The sequence below is a fragment of the Bubalus bubalis genome, chromosome X, assembly GCF_019923935.1.
Source record: "Bubalus bubalis isolate 160015118507 breed Murrah chromosome X, NDDB_SH_1, whole genome shotgun sequence".
NCBI lineage: Eukaryota > Metazoa > Chordata > Mammalia > Artiodactyla > Bovidae > Bubalus > Bubalus bubalis.
Window position 1 is genome coordinate 141,384,836 of NC_059181.1, and position 9,763 is coordinate 141,394,598.

Consider the following 9,763-nt stretch of genomic DNA (forward strand, 5'->3'; position numbering starts at 1 on the left):
AGTATGGATGAGACAACTTTGCCCATGAGTTAGTTGATTACTGTTAAAGATAGGTGTTCAGTATATGGGAGTTTGTTGTGTTGTTTCTCTACTTTTGTATATCTTTTTTTTTAACTTTTGAATATCTTTTACATTGACTTTTTAAAAATAGTTAAGTGTAAAGTTTTATAGCAGTATTGCTTGTAATTGGAAAGAAACTTGTGAACAACCTATATATGTAGAATAAGGACTATGCTGTGCTGTGTGCTTCGTCGCTCAGTTGTGTCTGACTCTTTGTGACTGCATGGACTATAGCCCACCAGGCTGCTCTGTCCATGGGATTCTCTAGGCAAGAATACTGGAGTGGGTTGCCATGCCCTCCTCCAGGGGATCTTCTCAACCCAGGGATTGAACCCAGGTCTCCTGCATTGCAGGTGGATTCTTTACCGTCTGAGCCACCAGGGAAACCCATATATCTAGAATAAGGATTAGTTAAATAAAATAAATGTATAGTCACACAATAGGATACTGTGATATTTTGTTAAAAGTAAAAGACAGATGGATTGACAGATCTCCTGATATGAAACAATCTTTCAGATACAACAAGTAGGACAATATGAATAAAATGTTCCCATTTACATGAAAAGGAAGGGATAGATATACCCACATGTATATGTATTTGTAGAGGTTATTTTCAAAGATATTCTTAAGAAATTGCTAACAGTGGTTGCCCCCACATAAGAATCTGGCTATTAAAGGAGAATGGGGTGAGAGAGACTGCTTCTGACAACTTTTCTAATTTAAAAAATACTTTTCATTTTTTTCACGCTTGAAAATATGGCCTAGAGTAGTATCTAAGAACTAAACTTCTTGAGTCGACTCATGCTCATTGCCAAATAGATGCTAGACAAAAAATTTTGCTGACTGGTAAAAGTTGGGGGGTTAGAACACATTTTGAAATTATGTGCAAATTGGCAAGCATTAATGCTCTCCTTTGTGTCAAGGAAATGCATGCACTTCTCACTCACAAACGAGAGAAACATTCCCATTTGGAGATTCCCCAGAGGGACCTATGTTTATAACTAAACACATGTTTTCAAGGGCTATGAAACTGCAGAGGAAATTCAACCCTCTCAGGCAGTGGAAGAGATAATCCAAAACAGCAGATAATCCAAACTTCATAATATTTTGTTTTTAAATGCATAATATTATTTTTAGAAACAGGCCATTTATGTTCTTAATTATGTTTTGCTGAGGGTAATAGACATATTAAAGTGAATTTGTAGTCACTGAGCACCCACCAACAGAAGGTGGTGGAAGACATGGGCCAGAAATCAGCTTTGTGATAGAGGAGATGCTGATAACCTATAACTGGGTCACAAGGTGGTGACTGAAGATTTTTATTTCACTTCCCATCACCATTTAGACATTCTGCCTTTGCCTTCATATGACCTCCCCTCCAAAATCTTTCTGAAAGCATTCCATCAAATTTTCCTTCCAAACCAAAGTTTAAAATAACAATACTTGTCTATAAGAAGAGAGGAAATCATTAGCATCCTTTCTATTTAAAGGAAAAAGATTAAGATATTTTTCAATTAATATGTTTCACGTGGGCAACTCCATTATTCCTGCCTAGTGGAAGGTGATTGTCGGGTACACTGATTCCTCCAGGTACACAGTTTAACAAGTAGGGCAGCAGCCTTAGGTAGACAACGTGGAAAGTCCCTGGGTGGCTGGTAAGAGGGCATTGCTTTTAAAAATATTTTTTGTTGCTTTTTTTGTGGGAGATTGTTGTTTGGGGGCATGGAACTGATGGATAAAGCTGCCAAAGGCAAAAGAATGAAATCCCTTTTCCTGACCACTGCCTGCCTAACAGCGTACTGGGCACTTCTAGACGTGGGACCTCATTTCAGGCTCACAAAGACCCTGTGAAAGAGGTGAGGGCTGGGAGCAGCTGCATGGAGCAGAGAAAGAAGTGGTGACGCCCCCTAGATTCTAGCTCGGCTGACTGGGTAGAAGTGATGCCTTTAACAGAGATGGGGAACGCAGCAGGAGCTACAGATTTGGGCAAAAGTTAGGAAGAGTTAGTGAGTTCCATTTTCCACAGGATAATTGGTGGGTCAGTAGGTCCTGACAGGTCACGTGGTGCACGGTGGGTCATAACCTTTAAGCCAGTGAAAGAAACAAGCCATCCTTTCTATCCCTCTGAAAATCTTAATTCCCACCATATGTTTTACTGCCCATGGCACATTGCAGATCACTGGTCTATTTTTTAAATGCCAGAAGACTGTATTTCTATTGTCCTTTATACGTTTACCACTTATGTTAGTGATAGAAAAGTTTTATTTTTTTAAGTGCAAGTAACAGAGAAGTGTGTTTCATTTACCATAATTGCTGTATTCCCCTAAAGTGTATATACATCCATTCATTTTCAACTCTCTTTAGCAAAGTGCTTCTTTAAAGAAATACACATCTCCAGTAAAACATAAGAAAACGCTCAACCTCACTCAGAGTTCAAGAATGCACATTAAAACAGCATTATTCACCTTCCCATGTTGGCAGGGGTGCTGGGGAAATCCATAGGCACTCTCCAAACAATAATAGTGAGAATACAAATCTTGGCAACCTCTTTGGGACCAACGTCCATGCACTTAATCACTCTATACCACCTGCTGTCCAAGTTTTGTGATTTTTCTCCTACAAATATATGCCCACCAGTACAGGAAACATCCTTGAAGAATGTTCATTATAATATTGAAATAGTAAACAGCTAGAAAGAGCACAAATACCCATGAATGAGTGACTAGTTACATAAATTAAGATACATCAGGCAATGGAGTAACAGGCAGCTGTTAAAAATAATGAAAGATCTGTTTGTATTGGACTCTGTTTAATGTGATCCCATTGGTATCCAAACAAAACAAAAATAAACCCCCCAAAAATGTTTCTTTCTCTGCTTGTATGTTGTAGAAAATTTGGAATGAATTTGAAAGAAATCGTTAATGATGGTAATGCCCAGGAGGTAACATTACAGTGAGACAAGGACAAAGGAAGAGTTTTCATTTTTTACCTTACTGTTTTGTTTGACTTTTAAAACATGCATACATATCTAAAATAATAGAAAAGAGATGCTGAAAAAGTTCTTTGAAAATAAAATACCATAATTTTGTAACTTTTAAAAACTTATAGGAAATGCCCTGGTGATCCAGTGGTTAAGAATCTGCCTGCCAATACTTCGATCTCTGGTTGGGGAAGATTCCATATGCCGCGGAGCAAGTAAGCCCGGACGGCACAACTATTGAAGCCTGGGCACCTAGAGCCTGTGCTCCACAATAAGAGAAGCCACAGCATAAAGAAATCCGTGCATCGCAACTAGAGAGTATCCCCCTGCTCGCTGCAACTAGAGAAAACCCACACACAGCAACGAAGACCCAGTGCACCCATAAATAAATAAAATAGAAAAAGAAAAGAAAACACCATAGCTTTGTTAACTTTTAAGAACCTATAGGGACTGCTCTAGTGGTCTAGTGGTTAGGACTCTGCACTTTCCACTGCAGGGCACATGGGTTTGATCCCTGGTAAGAGAAGGCAATGGCACCCCACTCCAGTACTCTTGCCTGGAAAATCCCATGCACGGAAGAGCCTGGTAGGCTGCAGTCCATGGGGTCGCTAGGGTCGGACACAACTGAGCGACTTCCCTTTCACTTTTCTCTTTCTTGCATTGGAGAAGGAAATGGCGACCCACTCCAGTGTTCTTGCCTGGAGAATCCCAGGGACGGGGGAGCCTGGTGGGCTGCCGTCTATGGGGTCGCACAGAGTCGGACACGACTGTAGTGACTTAGCAGCAGCAGCAGCAGAGGAACTAAGATCCCACAAGCTGGGCTATGTGGCCAAAAGAACCCCTGAAACCCCATGCCTCTCTTTTGGTACATTTTAAAATGTCATGTTCTCCTTTAGTGCTTTTTGAAATTTTAAAATAAATTGAACATTGTAACTGCAAACAAGGAGCTTCCCAGGTGGTTCAGTGGTAAAGAATCCGCCTGCCAATGAAGGAGACCGGGGTTCGATCCCTGGGTCAGTAAGATCGCCTTGGGAAGGGATAGGCTACCCACTCCAGTATTCTTGGGCTTCCCTGGTGGCTCAGATGGTAAAGAATCCGTCCGCAATGCGGGAGACCTAGGTTTAATCCCTAGGTTTGGAGGATCCCCTGGGGAAGGGCATGGCAATCCGCTCCAGTTACAGACCATGGGGTCGCAAAGAGTCGGACATGACTGAGCGACTAACACACAACTGCAAACAAATCATGGCAATGCAACAAAACGTCTTGTTTTCAAACTTACTAGAGATTCTAGAGATTCTAACACTGTCTTATCCTACAATCTCCCTTAATTGTCTCCAGAATGCTCAGTAATCTTATTCCTCTTTTTTGGTTGCTTGTTTTTTTTGAGACATAATTGACATGTAACACTGTATAGGTTTAAGGTGTGCCACATGTTGATTTGATACATTTATATATTGTAATGTGATTACCACCATAAGTGCTATTTCTTTTTGTGGTGAGAGCACTTAAGACCTAGCCTCTTAGCAATTTTGAAATATACAATACAGTGCTGTTGTCTATAATCACTATGCAGTACATTAGCTCTCCAGAACTTATCCATCTAGTTGCAACTTTTAAAAATATTGGGTTAGCCAAAACGTTTGTTCAGGCTTTTCTACCCAATACTTGTTAAACAGCTTTACTGAGATCAAATCAGATCAGATCAGTCGCTCAGTCGTGTCCGACTCTTTGCAACCCCATGAACTACAGCACGCCAGGCCTTCCTGTCCATCACCAATTCCCAGAGTTCACTCAGACTCATGTCCATCTAGTCAGTGATGCCATCCAGCCATCTCATCCTCTGTCGTCCCCTCTTGCCCCCAATCCCTCCCAGCATCAGAGTCTTTTCCAATGAGTCAACTCTTCGCATGAGGTGGCCAAAGTACTGGAGTTTCAGCTTTAGCATCATTCCTTCCAAAGAAATCCCAGGGCTGATCTCCTTCAGAATGGACTGGTTGGATCTCCTTGCAGTCCAAGGGACTCTCAAGAGTCTTCTCCAACACCACACTTCAAAAGCATCAATTCTTCGGCGCTCAGCCTTCTTCACAGTCCAACTCTCACTTCCATATATGACCACAGGAAAAACCATAGCCTTGACTAGACAAACCTTTGTTGGCAAAGTAATGTCTCTGCTTTTGAATATGCTATCTAGGTTGGTCATAACTTTCCTTCCAAGGAGTAAGCGTCTTTTAATTTCATGGCTGCAGTCACCATCTGCAGTGATTTTGGAGCCCAGAAAAATAAAGTCTGACACTGTTTCCACTGTTTCCCCATCTATTTCCCATGAAGTGATGGGACCGGATGCCATGATCCTCGTTTTCTGAATGTTGAGCTTTAAGCCAACTTTTTCACTCTCCACTTTCACTTTCATCAAGAGGCTTTTTCGTTCCTCTTCACTTTCTGCCATAAGGGTGGTGTCATCTGCATATCTGAGGTTATTGATATTTCTCCCGGCAATCTTGATTCCAGCTTGTGTTTCTTCCAGTCCAGCATTTCTCATGATGTACTCTGCATATAAGTTAAATAAGCAGGGTGACAATATACAGCCTTGACGAACTCCTTTTCCTATTTGGAACCAGTCTGTTGTTCCATGTCCAGTTCTAACTATTGCTTCCTGACCTGCATACAAATTTCTCAAGAGGCAGATCAGGTGGTCTGGTATTCCCATCTCTTTCAGAATTTTCCACAGTTTATTGTGATCCACACAGTCAAAGGCTTTGGCATAGTCAATAAAGCAGAAATAAATGTTTTTCTGGAACTCTCTTGCTTTTTCCATGATCCAGCAGATGTTGGCAATTTGATCTCTGGTTCCTCTGCCTTTTCTAAAACCAGCTTGAACATCAGGAAGTTCACGGTTCACATATTGCTGAAGCCTGGCTTGGAGAATTTTGAGCATTACTTTACTAGCGTGTGAGATGAGTGCAATTGTGTGGTAATTTGAGCATTCTTTGGCATTGCCTTTCTTTGGGATTGGAATGAAAACTGACCTTTTCCAGTCCTGTGGCCACTGCTGAGTTTTCCAAATTTGCTGGCATATTGAGTGCAGCACTTTCACAGCATCATCTTTCAGGATTTGGAATAGCTCAACTGGAATTCCATCACCTCCACTAGCTTTGTTCGTAGTGATGCTTTCACTGACATAACACAAACTGTACATCTTGCCATCTGTATATACCCATGAAATCATCACCACAATCAAGATAATGAACGTATCCATCACCCCTAACGTTTCCTTGTGCCCTTGTGTAGTGCCCATCCCACTGCACCCCGTCCTTTGAAAACCTCTGACCTGCTTTATGTTACTATAGGTGAATTTGCATTTCCAGAATTTTCTTTATAAACAGAATCATATAGTATATAGTCATTTTGTCTGGCTTTTTTCATTTAAGATAATGATTCATGATGTTATGTATAACAAAAGTTCATTCCTTTTTGTTGCTGAACAGTGTTACATTGTGTGAATATACTAGAATTTGTTTATCCACTCAGCTGTGGAATGGACATTTGAGTTGCTTTCCATTTTGGGCCATTACAATTAAAGTTGCTATAAATATCTATGTACAAGTCTTTGAAATGGACATATGGTTTCATGTCTTTTATATAAATACCTAGGAGTAGAATGGCTGGATCATATAGTTGGTGTATATTAAGCTTTTTAAGAATTTGCCAAAATTTCTCATCACAAGAAAACAAAATTCTGTAACTATGTATGGTGACAGATGTGAGACTAATTATGGTGATCATTTTGCAATGTATACAAATATTTAATCATTATGTTGTACAGTACACCTGAAATGTACGTAATGTGGTTTGTAAATTGTATCTCAAGAAAAATAATAAAATAAAATTTTTAAAAAATTACCAAATTGCTTTCCGAAATGCTTATATCATTTAAATTCACACTAGTGGTGTATAAAAATTCTAGCTCTTCTACATCCTTGCCAACATTTGGTACAAACAGTCTTTTAAATTTTAGTCATTTTAATAGGCATGAAGTGGTTTTAATTTGCGTTTCATTAATGACTAATGACATTAAGTATCTTTTCTATGTGCTTATTTGCCATCGATATACAGATATATCTTCTTTGGTAACATGTTGATTCAAGTCTTTTGCTTTTTTTTTCATAATTGTGTTACTTGTCTTTTTATTATTGAGCTGTAAGAGTGCTATATATTCTGTATGCATCTTTCATTAGATATGAAATTTGTGATTATTTTCTCCCAGTCCATGCTTTACCTTTATATTTCTTAAACTGGGTACCATGAAGAGCAGATGTTTTAGATTTTGATGAAGCCCAGTTTATAAATTTTTTCTTTCATGGATGTGCTGTTGGTGTTATATATAAGAAACCTATACCTCTGCATCAGAGAAGGCAATGGCACCCCACTCCAGTACTCTTGCCTGGAAAATCCCATAGACGAAGGAGCCTGGTAGGCTGCAGTCCATGGGGTCGCTAAGAGTCGGACACAACAGAGTGACTTCACTTTCACTTTTCCCTTTCATGCATTGGAGAAGGAAATGGCAACCCACTCCAGTGTTCTTGCCTGGAGAATCCCAGGGACGGGGGAGCCTGGTGGGCTGCCGTCTATGGGGTCACACAGAGTCGGACACGACCGAAGTGACTTAGCAGCAGCAGCAGCATGCCTCTGCATGCACACATGCTTAGTCGCTTCAGTCTTGTCCAACTCTTTGCGACCCCATGGACTGTAGTGCATCAGGCTCCTCTGTCCATGGGATTCTCCAGGCGAGAATACTGGAGTAGGTAGCCATGCCCTTCTTTAGGGGATCTTCCCAACCGAGGAATCAAACCCGCATCTCTTTAGTATCCTGCATTGGCAGGCAGGTTCTTTACCACTAGCACCACCTGGGATGCCTCATCTACGGTCAAAAAAAATTTTCTCTAAGATTTTCTTTTATAAACTATATAGGCTTTAATTTTTAAATTTTATTTGTTTATTCGTGGCTCTGCTGTGTTTTCATTGATGTGCTGGCTTTTCTCTAGTTGCAGCAAGTAGGGGCTACTCTCTAGTTGCCCTGCCCAGGCTTCTCATCATTGTGGTGGCTTCTCTTGTTGTGGAGCACGGGCTCTAGGGAGCGACTTCAGTAGTTGGGGTGCAAGGTCTCAGCAGTTGCAGTTCTTGGGCTGTAGAGCACAGGCTTAATAGATGTGGTGAATGGGCTTAGTAGCTCTGAGGCATGTGAGATCTTCCTGGACCAGGGATAGAACCTGCGTCCTCCTGCATTGGCAGGCAGATTCTTTATCACTAAGCCACCAGGGAAAACCCCATATGTTATGTAGTTTAAAGACTAGTTTGGACGAGATCTGTGACACATTTGGAGTGAATGTATTTGATACAAGATATGGATACAAATTATTTTTTTGCATATGGAATTAAAATATTCCAGCACGATTTGTTGAAAATACAACCCTCTCTCCATGAGTTGCCTTTGCACTTGGTCAAAAATCGCTTGTGTACATATATTCATACATCTTATATGAATTTTAAAATCAGATTTTTTTTAATTTTCACCAAAGAAAACTTCTAGGATTCAGATTGGGGTTGTGTTGAACCTACGAATCAATTTGGAGGAGAATTGATAGCTAAAGAGTGTGCATGTGCTTCATTGCTCAGTCGTGTCCAACTCTTTGTGACCCTGTTGACAAAGGAGCCTGGAAGGCTACAGTCCATGGGGATCCTCCAGGCAAGAATACTGGAGTGGGTTGCCATGCTCTTCTCTAGGGCATCTTCCCAACCCAGGGATAGAACCCAGGTCTCCCGAATTGCAGGCGGATTCTTTACCAGCTAAGCGACCTGTTGTCGTTCAGTTGCTAAGTTGTGTCCGACTCTTTGCAACGCCATGGAGTGCAGCACAGCCGGCTTCACTGTCCTTCTCTATCTCCCAGAGTTTGCTCAAACTCATTTCGATGATGCCATCGAACCATTTCATCGTCTCTTTTCCTTTTGTTTTCAATCTTTCCCAGAATCAGGGTCTTTTCCAATGAGTCAGCTCTTTGCATCCAGTGGCCAAAGTATTGGAACTTCAGCATCAGTCCTTCCAATGAATATTCAGGGTTGATTTCCTTTAGAATTGACTGTTTTGATCTCCTTGCAGTCCAAGGGACTCTCAAAGAATCTTCTCCAACACCACAATTCAAAGGCATCAATTCTGCCACACTCAGCCTTCTTTATGGTCCAACTTTCACATCTGTACCTGACTACTAGAAAAACCATAGCTTTAACTAGATGGACTTTTGTTGGCAAAGTGATGTCTTTGCATTTTAATATGCTGTTAGGTTTCTCATAGCTCTTCTTCCAAGGAGCAAGTGTCTTTTAATTTCATGGCTGTAGTCACCGTCAGCAGTGATTTTGGAGCTCAAGAAAATAAAATCTGTCACTGCTTCCCCTTTTCCCTCATCTGTTTGCCATGAGTGATGGGACCAGATGCCAGGATCTTACTTTTTTAATATTAAGTTTTAAGCCAGCTTCCTCACTCTCCTCCTTCACCCTCATCAAGAGGCTCTTTTAGTTCCTCTTCACTTTCTGCCATTGGAGTGGTATATAGCAATGCAATTGATTTTTTGATATTGATCTTGTATTCTACAACCTTGTTAAACTTACTTATTATTTGTCATATTTTTTTAGGATTTTGTACAAAGATGATCATGTCTCAAAGAATAAAAT